This window comes from Ambystoma mexicanum, chromosome 9 (assembly GCF_040938575.1).
Source record: "Ambystoma mexicanum isolate Mex_15411 chromosome 9, UKY_AmexF1_1, whole genome shotgun sequence".
Taxonomy (NCBI): Eukaryota; Metazoa; Chordata; class Amphibia; order Caudata; family Ambystomatidae; genus Ambystoma; species Ambystoma mexicanum.
The window spans coordinates 1,217,366,313-1,217,382,131 of NC_090931.1; the positions used below are offsets into that span (position 1 = coordinate 1,217,366,313).

At 47.8% G+C, this 15,819-nt stretch overlaps 1 protein-coding gene across 3 annotated transcripts in view; it reads left to right on the forward strand.

Moving 5' to 3' along the window:
• The window catches only part of ZRANB3 (zinc finger RANBP2-type containing 3), a 2,038,675-nt gene that overhangs the window by 96,215 nt on the left and 1,926,641 nt on the right, over nt 1-15,819 (forward strand). The gene's annotated exons all lie outside the window — the stretch shown is intronic.

Below are 15,819 nucleotides of genomic sequence, written 5' to 3' on the forward strand. Positions count from 1 at the left end.
GGGTCTCTCCTTGTGTCTTGCTTGTTTCTCCTTATATACACCTGAAGCCTTTCAACTGGCTGCAGGTGTAAGTCCTTTGCCTGACCCCAATTAGTGGGACACACCTGACCATGGTTTTTCAGTCCTCTTCTTCATGTCAGTACCAGAGTGGTGTGCACAAATGGAAGTGTGCCTTACTCCTATTTGCCTCTCCTTCGTCCCAGTCTTAAAGACATATGAATGTGGGATAGTGTGTGTGGGAAAGAGGGGCAGACTGATAATAACATACAAAGAGGTAGGGGGAGTGCAGGGTGATTAACAAGAGAAGGTAAAATATGGGTCTAACCTGCTCATATGAGGTAGCCTCCTGATTGACCTCTTTCTTGTCTCGTTATACTGATATTCAAGGGTAATTTGTAACGGAAGTAAAAGATGGGGTTTGCCAGTGTCCTACAAAGATTTCTGTGATGGAAAGGTCATCGGAAAAAGGGAATGGGAAATACTTTGTCTCATCTGAAGACATCCTCTCCCCACTCCCCGAGGTCCCTCCACTCAGGTGATACTCCCTCGCATAGCCACCCTAAGGATCCAAAAGCAATAGCCTTTCCCTGGCCACCTGAGAAGAGGATTCAAGGGGAGTAGATGGGAGGATGCCTCCAGGTTCCTCACATATCAGAACGGTATCCGTCTAATCGAAGAAAATAAAGTATGGTATATTTGTTCAAATTTCGGCTGTACGAAAATTACTTACACAGAACATTTCGAAAAACTACACCATATGGTGCCATTATAGCTAAAAAAGGGAGTGGGGGTGACCCCTGTACCCTTGTTCGCTATGATGGCATCAGGAGTTGCGGGGGTGTCCTTTACTTACTATAAAATAATGTTTAAAACAATAAAATAAAGGACCCTGCCGCACCAGTTCCCAGCCACGTAAGTGAAGAGAATTGGCGTTGCAGGGAGTCGGCGGCACACAGCAAAGCGTGCCGCCAAAAGGCAAGAAGAGTGGCGGGGGCGCCCCATAGCTGCATTTTACTGCAGGGTGATGTAAATTCGTACTTTTCAGATTCAAAATGTTTGCTGTCAAAATAATGATGGACATCCTATCAGAACGTCGGAAGGTTCTGCATGTCTGAAAGGGGGAGAGGGAAGGAAGTTCTGGTATAGGTTCTGTCTGTCCTCCTTTTCGGCCATCCCTGCTTACCCTTGTCTTTCCTCCAACAACCCTGCAGTATTCCTCCAGCCTTTTTGCTTGACCCCGTTGTGCAGAAAGATTAGGATATTCCTACTGTTGGGAGGAAAGTCTCAACCCTCCGGAGAGAAGCGTACGTTTATCTAAGGTGCTGAAGTAGGCTACTGCTGTGGCTGTAACTGTGGATTATTCCTGGTTCACTCTTAAACGTTGAGTCCGAAGTCCTAGTAATGGTTTAACCAGGACAACTGTAAACACAAATTACGTTTATTACCAGAAAGATTATCATCGACTGTTTATTTGATAACCAATTGAGCTTAATAAGGGCGTATATCCTCACTACAAAGGATTTTGTTGCCACCTAGACTATTGTTTTCTTTTTAATTGGTTATATTCTAAATAATATTTAATGACATTTTGAGATTAACAGCATCTAGGTCTAGTCTACCATATATATATATATATTGTCACTCTTAAACGTTTACATGTCCCTAGCATCCTACTATTCTTTCATAGGAAGATCTGGATTTGCCCATGCATGCCAATAGCAAAGTCCTCCATGTTTCAGAACTAGTGCTTCCCATCTATCGGTAGTGTGTGTCACTGCCTGGGTTTCTCTATGCCAAGGGTTTGCAACCTCCGGCTTTCCAGATTGTACTACATCTCCCATCACCCTCTGTCAGTAGAGCCAATGCAGTGGGATCATGGGAGTTGTAGCCCGAAACATCTGTAGAGCCACAGGTTGCTGAACCCTGCTGTATGCAATCAGCATCCCAGATTCCTTTGTCCTACTTGGTCACCCACCTAAGCAGGATACCCTTCAAGGGTGACTGCTTCACACCTCACCTGGCCCAACTGCAGTATCACTTGGATTCAGTATAGGTGACTCTCTCCTTCTGAAAACCTATCATCAAAAAGGCCCAAACTGCCTGCTCCAGCTGACTATCCTTTGGAAGATAAAGCCCTTTCTTCCAATTGATGACTTCAGAGGCACATTCCAGGCCCAGGTAATATTACACATCTTTGAGGAAAACGCCCTCCCCACCAGTGTTGCGGCACCACACCTCGCCCCACTTTGGTCCATCCAATGCTCAGCGGCACGATTCATAAGAGGAATCAAGAAATTGTACCATTTTATTCCCCCATCCTATTGGAGCTTCACTGGCTTCCATGCTAGCCAGACTACTTTGTTAAAACTGCCTCTGTTACCTGTAGGGCAGCTACCACAACCTTACCTACCTAGCTGAAAATCTCTGTCGCTAAGGTGGTTCACACCTATCCAGAAGCCAGGCCATAAATGGGCACGTGGCAAAACTGGTGTGCACAAGGAAAACTGGACATCTCTTGCTCTGTCCTTGCCTACTGTAACGCTAATCCAGTGGCAATCTGAACCGCGCCAATGTTTTTTTTTCAGTTTTTTAAACTTTTATTTATTCAGCTTGACAACACAAAGAAGAAGCGAGTGACATCAGAGTAAGTAATATGATATACAGTGCATACAGTTCAGGTTCAGAATGTACATGTTTTATGGTTGTAAACATGGGGACAGTCAACAGTGCGGATGGAGGACTATGGAACCATGAATTCAAGAAGCGGATGCCGGGGGGTGCGGGAAGGAGTGGGAGATGTATCATCCGAGTCAGTAGATGTAGCGTCTATAAAGGATCGGAACTTCAGCCAAATGTTTCTGGGCCTCAAGTGTGTTGGCTGTTGATTAGACCAGGATTCTTCTGTATCTGAGGCCCATGTAACCGCCCTGAGCTATTGCGCGTGTGTTGGTGCACCGAGCCAGAGCCAGCGCAGTAGGATGCAGCGCACAGCAAGTAGCATGCAGAGGCGAGCTAGTTATTTGGATTCATGGCCCAGCTCGGGGAAGTCATGAAAGAGACACTGAGTTGGGGATGGGGCGATAGTGTGCTCTAGAATAGTAGACATGGTAGAGCATATCTCCGTCCAGAATTGCGTCGGATGAGGACAGACCAGATCATGTGGATGTATGTGGCACTGTCGGACCCGCACCTGGGGCATCTTGGGGAGTGATCCTTTGACATGTGGTGCAGTCTGCTCGGAGTGTAGTGATATCTGTGCAATACTTTGAACTGGATTAACTTGAATTGGGAGTTGAAGGATACCTTATGAATGCGTGCACACATAAGAGTCCAACGCTCGTCTGTCATTTCCACCCCCAGGTCCTCTGCCCATATGTGATTCAGTTTAGCAAATAGTGGGGTAGATCTGGTTTGTAACAAGGCATATAGTCTAGATACCTTTCCCCTAGTGGAGCTGAGGCTGCACAACTCTGCGATAACAGAGTAATCGGAAGGTATCATGGGGAAACTGGGGTACTTAATTTTAAGAGTTTTCCGGAGAGAAGAGTATTGGAGCCACCCGGATGGTTTCCGTCTCTGGGTGAGTGGAAGGTCTGGCCATTCGAGAACGTTTCCCTGCTCAAAGATGTCTCGGATCGATTCGTAGCCTGCATCAGTCTATCGGCATATGATAGGTGGTCGTATGCGTGGGACCTTTGGGAGGAATTTCCACAGTGGTAGGTCGCCATGGAAGGGGTGGGGCACGTCTAATAGTTTCTAGATTTTAGAGAGGGCAAGGGATGAACTAACAACCAGGTCAGCTGAATCTAGCACAGTCGGCAAGGGCGAGAGAATCAGGGAACGGATATCTCGATCACTGACTGCCAATCTCTCCAGTCTGACATGAGGGGGAGGGTCCGATGTATTGAACCAGTGTGAGGCAAATTGGGCTTGTGCCACCAACCAGTGTCTGAGGAAATCGGGGGCGCTGAATCTACCACTCACCATAGGGGTGGTCAATGTCCCTAGTTTAAGTCGAACTGCACCTGAGTGCCATAGAAAAGTGTTAACAGTTGGGCTAACGCTTGAAAGAAGGCATCACCCGGCCACAGGGGTAGATTGATGAACATGTATAGGAGTTGGGGAAGTACAACCATCTTTAGTACCCCAATCAGGCCCGCTAGGGAGATTGGGAGTCTCACCCAGCCCAAGGTCTTTGTAGCAAGGTTCGTGAGGTATTTCTGATAATTCTTCTCGAATAACAACGCAGATCGGTGAGCCACTTCTACACTGAGGTAAGTGATTTTCGATTGGGACCATGTGAACTCCATAAGGTCAGGGGGGGGACGTGTGCAGTCAGTAAGTGGGGGAAAAGGGTGGATTTGGAGCAGTGGACCACATCCTCCAGTATCGGGGCAAGATTGATAGCAGGGGACCGAATATAAAGCGGGGCATCATCGGCATACAAAGAGATAATGTCAGATTGGCCGGCTGTACTTCAACCTTTATGTGCATGGGACTGACGCATCATGTCGGCTAATGGATCCATAGCTAAGGCAAATATTAAGGGAGAAAAGGGGCAGTCCTGTCTCGTCCCTCTAGCAATTTGAAAGAGGGGAGAGCATCTGTCCTCGGTGCGGACCCTAGCCACCGGATCGGAGTAAATCAGCCTAACCGAGGAGAGGAAACTGGGTCCAAATTTACATTTCTCGAGGACCCGCCAGAGGTACTTCCAAGACAACGGAGTCGAATGCCTTTTGCATATCTAGCATGGCAGCCACTGCTTGTACGTTCGGGTTAATTCTACTAATTATGTTAAACAGGCGTCTCAGGTTCAAGGAGGTGGAACGTCCCGGAATAAATCCTGCTTGATCCGAGTGGATGATTTGTGGCATAAAGGGGGCTAAGCGTAGAGCTAATAGTTTGGCGTAGATTTTGATGTCTCAGTTACTAAGTGAGAGGGGATGGTACGAGCCGCATTTGGTAGGGGGCTTGCCGGGTTTAAGTAAAACAGTTATTATAGCCTCACGGAGAGAGGGGGGGAAGCCTGCCCACTTCGCCTGCTTCCTCGCACAGGGCCATCAAGTGAGGGATTAGGAGGGATTTGAAATGTTTATAAAATTCGACTGGGAGGCCGTCTGAGCCCGGGGATTGACCTGACGACAGTGAGTTGATGGCTTCTGAAAACTCCTCAGGAGTGAATGGCCTCTCAAGAGAACTTGTGGTTTCAGCGGAGAGGACTGAGAGGGGAAGGCTGTCTAGGTAGGAATCGATCTCTGCTGTTGGGACAAACTCATCGTTCGAATAAAGGGATTCGTAGGAAGCCAGGAATTCTGAGTTAATGTCCCGCGGAAGTGTGGCTAGGGTGCCATCGGGACTCTCCATGGCCGGTATGTTAGGGGAACCAAACTCTCGGCGGATGAGCCTGGGTAAAATTCCACCTGGCCGTTCACCCTCCCCATATTTTCTAGCGAGGCTAGGATTGTCAAGGAATGTCACTTCACGCTCTGCCAGAGAGCGAAACGTGTCTAGTTCAGTGCCTAAGGATGCCAGGATTTCGGGGGATTGACATATTGGGACTCTAGGGTGGCAAGAGCCGATTCGCTTTTCAGGATATCACTAAGAATCACTTTCAGGATACTGTATTCTTTGGAGATGGCAATACCCCTAATGTAGGCTTTAAATGACTCCCAGAGGGTGGCTTGTGACGAGACCGAGTTAGTGTTGATTTCAAAGAAGTCTTCGATGGCGTCTCCAGTTCAGAACTGAAGGCAGTGTCAAGTAGGGAGTGAGGTTTCATTTTCCAATGCCTAATTCTGTCGTGATCTGGACCCCAGCAGAGGGAGATGGTCACCGGTGAATGGTCGGAGAGGGTTCTAGGGAGAATCGATAATTGTGACACGTTCCTAATTAATATATCTGAGATAAGCCATCTATAAATCCTAGAGTGCGAGTCGTGTACTTGGGAGTAGAAGGAATATGTACAGGAATCGGGGTATATAAGTCTCCATACGTCTATGCTCGCCAGTCGTGGAAGTGATGTCAAAATAGTGTGGGCTGCTTTGGAAAGTTGACAGGGTCTGGAGCCCGATCTATCGCGGTTCACGTCAAGTATTGTGTTAAAAACGCCTCCCCATATGATCGGGATCAGGGGGAAGCTTTCTAAGAGGGAGGCTAGGGGTAGGTAAAATTCAGGATCATCAACATTAGGACCATAAATATTCAATAGTACCGCCTCTTTATTTTGCAGGATGCCCTGGAGCAACACACATCTTCCCCGAGGGTCGATCCGCTAGGATTTGCAGATAAATTGAAGGCTTCTATGGATCAGGATCATATCTCCCCGACTTTGGGTAGAATAGTTGGTGAAGTACCTTTTGGGGGCCCCACATTTTAGCGAACTTTTCGCAGTGTTCGGTGCAAGTGTGCGTTTCTTGTAGAAAAAGGATTTTAATGGCATGATGCTCAGCATAAAGTTGTCATTTTCTTATAATTACCCAACTCCCGCACATTCCAGCTCATGAATTCTAAACTGTTGTCACCCATCAGTATACGGGTACTGATCAGACTTTAGCATTTGGGGGGGTGGCAGCCAGTGATCCCGAGCCCAGGATAGGCAATGGAGCCCCCACCAGTAAGCGATTGACCTGGCACTGTCCCATACTCTACTTCCTTTGTAAACGCCAAGCCTTTTTTTAACATAACACCCAACCCATCCCTCCTCCGCCACACATCCCTCCCCAATCAGAGGAAGGACATCCCTGTACCCCAATAACCAAATCCAAACCAGTGGCATCAACGCCTGGGGGCCTGTGAACCGGCCTGGCGGCGATGCTACGGGCTGGGGGCAATTAAGAATAAGTATGGTGCTTGGAACAAAAACAATGTGTAACATAGGTAGGACCTTTTATGGAGGGGAGATCAACACATCATTGAAACAGGTTGAACAATTTGCACATAACTGAAAGAATAGATCTCCTATATGTATGGGCTGGGGGAGGCGTCCCCCTACCCCTCTAGTTAGAGTTCAATAGAGCAATATAACACTAACAAGGAGTTATGGCAATGAGTAGTCAACCAGGGAAAGGGTCATCAATGAATTTGGAGGCCTCTTCCGGGATTGTTAAGAAGAACACCTGCTTAGAGTTTTCAATTCTCAGCTTGGCGGGATATAGCATGGAGTATTTGACCCCCAGGTCGCGAAGTTTGCTCTTAACTGCCAGGAAGGTTTTGCGTTCCTGCTGGACGGCCACAGAGAAATCAGGGTACAGGTGGATCCTAGCTGATCCCAGGAATAATTCACCTTTGGCTCTCACTGACCTGAGGAGGGCGCCTCGATCACAAAAATGTAGGACCCTGACTGTGATGGGGCGCGGAGGTGCGTAGGGCCTGGGTTTTGTTGTTAAGGCACGGTGGGCTCTCTATCGCGAACTGCGGCGAGAGCCTTGGGGAATCCTGGAGTGTTAGTAATGTGCGCTCAACGTAGTCTTCCATGGGTTCCTTGATGCTGTCCTCGGGGACCCCGATTATGCAGAGATTATTGGGTCTCGAGCGCGATTCGAGGAGGTCCTTCTTTTTCGCCACCTCGAGTACTCGACTAGAGAGTGAGGAGACTTCTGCCCGGAGGGAGCCCAAGTCGTCCTCGATGGCGCTCACCCTCATCTCAGTTTCAGCCACCCAGCCGTCGGTTTTCTCGATGTGTGCTTTGATGGAGGATATGGTGCCCTTCAAGTCGTCTAGTTTGGTATGCAACGTGGTGAACCCCTCGCGGATGTATTCCAACATTTTCTGCGAGTCAATGGCATCCTGGGGAGTTGAAGTGGTGGGTTCATGCTCCGGTGCCCCCTCAGCCGGTTTAGACAGTGTTTTTGTGAACATATTAATGGAGGACTGTTTTATCCCTGCTCCCTTAGTCATGGCACCAGCTGGGGGGTGATCCTGCAGATTTGGCCTGGCAGAGGAAGAAGTGAAGCGTGCAGGAGGGTAGATGGATCGAAGGCAATAGACCAGAGGGTGAGTGGGGGTACCCGGGGGTGCCTTGCAGTTCTTGAGTGAGCTATGGGAGTCAGGCCCGCAGGTAGGTTGCGGGGCAGCGAGACATCCAAGCGACCGCCCGGACCGCAGCCAGTGGCACCAAGCTAGATGGAAGTAATGCAATGTGCCGGGGGTCCGGTAAAGGAGAACTCTGATGAAGGCCTGCAAGTGATACACCTAACTGGAGTATGGGAGCGGGAGGTCTGTGAATAGCAACGGAGTACTGCAAGCCAAGGAGTTGTGGACTCAATTACGCCAGAGAGGGCAGATTCCTTATGACCAGTAGCAGGGCAGCTGGTAATCCCGGTGGCAAAAGGAGTCGCCGGGCGGTTGAAGGAGAGTGGGCAGCTGGGATTCAGTAATGGTATAGCAGGGTCGATGGCTGATGGGTGCCCACGGTAATCGCCTGTTGGCTATGCTAGTATCCACCTCCTGACTGCAGGGAAGTAGGTGATAACGTTAGTTTAGATGCCGCTCGTGGTGGGCAGCCGATGTCTCACGCTGCATGCCTGCAACCACTCCACCCAGCCACGTGAAGCGGGCTTCCAGTAGCTGAGTAAAGGTGTGGGGGCCCGTCACCTAGAGGCACCCATCAGCCCCCCCTATCAGGACCACCTCAGTCCAGGCAAGTGTACAGAGAGAGGGATCTTTAGGTGGTGTGTCAGTTCAAACTAAGCTGAGGGTTATCAAAGGCTATTTAGCCACCACAGTGGGTTGTGTTCTCCCACGTAATGCAGGCATTGGGATGCCCCTCCACTAGGGCAATGTATTAGCAGACGTTCAGTACGAGTCCCTCAGCACTCGCTAGGTTCCGTGGGGGAGCTCCGCTCCCATGCAGCACCAATGGAGGATAGCTTGTGGGGTGTCGGGTCAAGGCACAATCCCTGTCGCACGGCGGACTGTGTGGGATGATGGTTCTGAACAGGCACAATTAGCCGCATCCCCGAGGGGGAAGTAGGCCAGAGCTGATGAACTGGTGCTGCTTGGGGGGAGTATCAGGGTCCCCGAGCCCTCAGAGACTCACCGCAGCTGTCGGATGATCAGGACACCTCCAGGCCGGACCCGCAGACATGGCCTCTTCCAAGCACGGCCGAATCAGGGGGCCACAGCGGGAGCCACCCACCACAGCACTCCGCCACAGGAGAGGCGGCGGAGCGGACCCGCTCGCTGTTCTGGACGGGTCGCAGGATCCGGCACAGTCACAGCCTAGCGGCTGAAGGAAGGATGCCACTCCCCCGCAGGGCTCGGCGGTCTGCAGCAGGTGGGTTGAAAGGCTGCACCTGAGCGGGCCCAGCGCCCTCCCCCACAGCAGGCCTCCAATCCACGGAGTCTGAGGCGGTCTCCTCTGGTAGCGAGGGGCGGATCGGGATAGTGTAGTCCTCCAGTCCAAGTCGGGAAGGCTAGAACTCCGGGATGGAGCCGGTTCACAGCCCGAGGTTCGGGTAGGGCTTAGCTCGGGTCTCCAGGAGAAATCTCTTGATGCCAATTCAGGAGTTTATGGCACATCACCGTGTATTTCAGCAAGGATAGTGCCTCCCAGCTCGGAGCTCTCACTCTGGTGGCCATCTTCTGCAAGCCCAACAGCGCCCCTCTCCGCGCCAATGTTCTTAAAGTTCAAGAAGGAACTCATTATTTAGGTGCCACCTAGGCTCCTGGTGTTTTTAACATCCCGTGCCCTAATGTAACCTCCCCTTTATCTTGTATGTTACCCTCAAAGACACATACAGTACTCCATTGCTTAGTAGCTTGGTTTGTGATGTATGAAGCCCCAATTACAGATACAAATACCAGACACCCTGCAAAAAAGATCCTGCATTGTTTGAGTGGCTGGAGCTGTTTGGTTATCATCCTGTGAATTTTAACAATGCACACTTCTGATTGGGGCCTGATCTCAGTCTAAAACCTTGATTCCCACATCAATACTGGAGGCTGCGCACTAGTGATTGTAAGAAGATTGGGAAGAATTCCTAATTAGACCTGAACTTGTGCTGCATAGGAGATGAAGGGCTTCAGAAGATATTGTAGTTGCAGTTACAAAAGGACTCCAATTAAAATTCTGCAGGTCCTGTGGGAATCCTCAATAGAACAACTCTACAGGTTGAGATTTGCATTTGTGGGGTTGGACCAAGCTTGATTTGCATATGCTACTTCCCCTTTCTGCAATGGCTTGGAAAGCTGAAACACAATTGTTGCAAGAGTTGCTCACAGCAATGCCATGCCAGAGGTTACAGTTAATACAACTTTAAAAAAAAAAAAAACTTTTTTATTTTTGTTCTGTTTCAGTGACACCGAGTGGTAGAGGTATGCCTGTACCTGCTGGGCCTAGAGATCCAAGCTACACCTCACTAATGAGAACCCAGTGAGGCCAAAACATATCTGGGGTTGCTTGTACTCTTGTGTAGAAAGGATGTGACCAAGCAGTGCAGGCTGGACTTGCCCTTTTGGGGCAGGACCAAGCCTGATTTACATATGGTCTTTCCCTTTTCTGTGAAGGATTGGTGGGCTGAAAAACAATGATCTGGAGGGTTGCCCACAGTAATTACAGAGGTCAAGACTAATTCTAAATCTTCCAGTCATATTTTCTTCTGTTTTGCTTAATGGTTAACGACTCAGCAGGATAAGCCAAGAACACAGTTGTCGGACCCAAAAGCCTGCATATCAGATTCTGAAAGGGACTACACTGAAAATGGAGACTGGTCATTCGAGAACAGAGATGCTAGCCTTGACTGTGCCAGTGTCCGAAAGCTAATGGTGGGCAAGCAATGAACTGTCTGCAGTTTCCCTTTCCCCCCATGTGCCAAGAAAACAACCTTTTATCTCTTAACAGACCCTGGACCCCGGCAAGGGATCCAATGCTTTTACTTGGTGCACTGATATCTCCAAGTTCATCCACCAGCAGATAGGAACATTGGTCTTTGTCACAGACCTCTGCAGTCTCATCATCCTGGTTCAAACATTGTTTTTCTCCCCCACACCCATTCTTTCAAACTTAAGTGGCGGCCCACATCTACCAAAAGGGAACAAAGAAAATGTATGTGTTTAAAGAGAATAATATGCAAATTCCTGGCAATTGGGATATATTTTTTTTACATTAATGTGTTGGATTTAAGTTAAACTACAAAGGTTATTCAGTCATTTCAAGGTTAGCATCTTTTTAAAGGGGAATCCTGGGGGATTGCGTTGAAACCGAGCAATGGCACATGTTAAAACAGATATGTGTGGGTCAAAAGATAGGCTTTTAGGGGAAGAGGTTGGACAAAACACAGCTAGGAACTAGGAAAATATTCACAATTAATAAGGATGTTTCCTAAATCAAACTGTCGGGGGTAGGGCAACACGAAGTGGGGTAACAATTCTGTTGAAGATGTGGCCAACAGTAGTTGCAAATCTTAATCTTCACGAGTACGTAGCCTCCTGTTCACCTTAAGCTCCAAGACAAATGTTCCAATGAGTTGTCAATAAAAAGAATTTATAAATCTTACTCTCAAATGTTTAATCCTGGTCTAACACCACGAAATGGAAATGTTTTTCCTGGGAAGGCTCTTCCAGGATTTAATCAAAGTCTGAACCCTTCTTTGGTCTTCTAGCTTTCTCCATGCTTCTTAAAACCTCTCTGATATCTGGCTTCATGTCATCCTCTGGATTCTCCAGTTTAACCTTGGTTCCCTGCAGCTCTTCTTGCAGGACTTGTTGGGTTCCTCTCCAACCTCTGATACTTCAAATGATCAGTACGGTCTCTCATAGACCTTGGGTTGTCAGCTTTTGCTTTAAGTCTGTTCCAGACCTTTGGTTTATCAACATTGGCAACATTGGGTATTGCCCAACCCTCCCCACCCCCTCGTTCAGGGTCCTTTTCATGCCGCCAATATTATGTTACCCAACTCGAGAGACACGGATATCGGGAATTAATTCAGCAACCACCCCTGATACTTACTCATGGGCATGGTTAGCAGGCGCGCTTGCCTCAAAAAGAAACTTGTAGCAGCCCCTGGAGACCCCTGGCAAAATGAAGATGGCCTTGTGGAACACGAGAGGTTTCAACCGCCTTACAGTTATAGCGATGTCAACTTATGTGACTACGACCTTTTGTGTCTGCAAGAAACATGGTTATGCAAAAAAAACATGCCTGGACGGATTTGGGATATTTCTAAGCCCTGCAGACAGGGGAGAAACAGGAACAACATCCTCAGGCCTCCTGACAGCAATAAAATCAGGGGGTGGCCTGAAGCGCCCCACCCAGGTCTTTGCAAATCTCTTTGCCCAATTCATCCTAGCAGAATGGTCACCAGCAGCCGGTTTGTTTTCTACCCAGACTCTTTCATGATTGGCAACTATAAATGTCTACTGGAACCCTACAACAATTACGACCGCTGCCTTTTTGTCCTTAGTAGAATACCCTATTGTATCATATCATATATATTGAACAAGAGGCATCTGGCATCATCATATGTGGAGACCTAAACGCAACCTGCCTTCCTGGACCAAGAGCTGGGAAAGAAGGTTTTCACAACACCACCTCAGCGGACAGAGGCAAGTCATGGAACTCGTTAATAGCCGACGGAGACATGCATTGCCTAAATGGTGCAATATCACAGGGCATTCCTCTGCAACCGACATGGGTTAACGAGGAGAGAAAGGCAATCCTTGACTACATCTTTGTCTTGCGCTCATACCTACCAGCTGTATTGTCATTTTGAGTTGTTAAGACAGTGCATAGTGACCATGACCTCCTGGAATTGATATGGGAGGGAAAACCAAGGAGTTTAAGGCCATCATAGTCTCAACCAGTTGAGGTCACAAATGGATGTGGCGAGACTAAGAATGACAAAAAAAGCTATCTAGGACATCACGAAAAAGCTATTCGATCCATCCATGGAGAAGAAACTACGGCTCGGTAGCACAATAGTTGACTTTGTTCCCTTGCTGACATGTTTCTCCATCAAAAGCCAAGGCCGAAAGAAAAATCAAGCCCACCCAACCCATGCTTTCGACAGTATGGTGGTAGAACAAAGGAGGCTTATGAGGCAAAAGCACCATCAAGCGGTTCGAACAAACAAGCCAGAAGATTGGCTTGAAACAAAATCCATGGAAAGGTCATATAAAATATGGCTTTGTGCCTACAGATACAACCTTTACCAGCAGGACTCTGAGGTAATGCTAAAAGCTCTATGTGGGAGAAGAGCAAGAGACTTATGGATTTTCATAAACTCGTTAGGAGGAAACCCTTCAGAGCTGCCAGAAGCACGGAAACTGCTCTCCTGAACATATGTGAAGACTTGCTCTCCAACCTCGATTCCAACACCCCCTGTGTCCTCATCTTACTTGATCTCTCTTCTGCCTTTGACACGGCCAACCATGCTATCCTGCTCCACCTGCTTCACATCCACCATAGAGCCTCCTAAACCAGCCAACATGGAAACAGCTCCACCTATGCATACAAGAAGCAAAAAAGACACTACGGTCGAAAAACTACTTCCGCTTCTCCTACCAGATCTTAGAGCTAGTAATATCTACACCAATCCAAATACGCTAGTGGAGACATTTAACAATACTATGTCCAAAGCATTGGGCGTCATTGCCCCCATCAAAGAACGTAAAAGTAAACGAAAAGCCCACCTTAATTCATGGTTTATCCCCCATCTTAAAGAAATACGAACCCAAAAACGCAAACTACAAGCTATTTGGAGGCACACACCCTCAATTGAGAATAAAACTTTACTTGACAATCTTGCCAAACATTACAAGAAGGAAATAATTCAAACTAAAAAAGATACATTCAATGAGAGAATTAGCAAAGCTAACTCCAACCCGAAGGAACTCTTTTCCATCCTTCGGGAAATGGAAAATCTGATCGCTCCCATTGACCATGCTCCCAAGGACAAACAATGGTGCACGAGTATACAAAATGCCCTAGCGAACAAAATTACAACTCTTCAATCTAAAATTGCTAAAAAAAAAGCCTCCCTGAGCGCCACTGCAACCCAGACCACCCAATGGCTGGATACACCCAGAACAGTCACCCAATTCAACTTTGAACCATTCAGATTCACCAACATATCCATAGTGAAAACTGAAAAGGTGAGATCTTCCCTGAAACCTTCCAACTGTCAAGGCGACGGCTGCCCTGCACAAGTCATTAAGGACGCAGCCAGAGACTTAGCACCCTTCATAGCTAAGCTAATTAACGCATCCTTTAGAACTAGCACGGTACCCACTAACCTCAAGGAATCTTGGGTACTGCCCCTCCTTAAAAAACAGACCCTTGACCCAGCCATCCCTACTGATTACAGGCCCATCACGACGGTACCATTTCTCCTTAAAATTATTGACAGAGTAGCCTACCTCCAACTACAAAACTATCTAGAGACGAACCAATTACTAGGATCGCGCCAATCTGGTTGCAGACCACTATACGGCACTGAAACGGCCCTAATTGACCTTAAGACTGAAATCGACGACTTGAAGGATAAAGGCAACACAGCTATGCTCCTCCTCCTTGACTTATCGGCGGCCTTTGACTTGGTGGACCATGCAGTGTTATGCAACCACCTAGCGTCTGCCGCCTACTTCTCAAGTGAAGCTATAGCTTGGGGACAATCCTTCCTGGCTAACCGGACGATGAGTGTTCTCCCCTTTAGCCTCTGCGGACCCAATACATATCACCTGTGGTGTCCCACAAGGTTCATGTGTCTCCCCCACAATGTATAATATCTTCACTAAGCCACTCTTCGACAAACTTGACAGACTGGGGATAACATACACTAACTATGCGGACGATACTCAGATCCTCATACCACTTTCTGGCAACTTCGTCGAAGATACAGCTCTAGTAAATAAGATGTATCTCCTCATTCAGGCATGGATGGCCTCACATGGCCTCTGCCTGAATGACGACAAAACAGAGATACTGATCTTGGGCTCCGACTCCAACCTCAAAAAACTCAGTCCCAATTACCGTGCCTTCAATATTGATGGCAATTTAATCAAAGTGGCAACTTAGGTAAAAACTCTAGGTTTCTACTTGATGCTACACTTTCTCTCAAAAAACAAACTAATGCTCTTGCATCCTCGACGGCCTACATATGCAAATTAATCAGGGCTTGCAGACCCTACCTCTCCAAATCCAACTGCATAACACTTGCCAACGCCTTAGTAATGTTGAAATTAGACTACTGCAACGCCCTCTACTCGGGGGCCAGCAAGTCTATCATAAACAAAATGCAAACACTACAAAATAATGCCCTTAGGGCAGCTCTGGATATACCTCGCAGAGCACATTTCCAATACTAGGAAAGGGCATCACTGGCTAAAAATCAGCGACAGAGTCCTCCTCAAAACGCTATCCCTCACTCACAAAGGACTTAACAATAACGGCCCACCATACATTTCTGAAAAACTACATAGAAAATCGTTCACGTACCACACGAGAGCAGCCAACCACCTCCTGCTTGAAATTCCTAAATTTAAATTTTAAAAAAACGGGCAGAGCCAGTTTCCCTGTAAAAGCTGCTTGCGCATGGAATGCCCTCCCCTCTGCACTGAGAGCTAATCTTCCATACTCGAGCTTTAGACGACACGTAAAAAAAGTGGCTGTGGTCCAACGCCAACTAACTAACTCTCTCGGCCTGGATTCACCATGGCTACCTACGGTGAAAACCATTATGTCATTCCTGATCCCTGACCTGACTTCCTCGTGGTATAGGAACCCCCTTCCTCCTGTACCCTTTATACATGCTTGCTAAATTGTTAATAACATTTGTACTGTATCCTCTGTATGCACTATAGTATGTAACTAAGCTTAAGTAT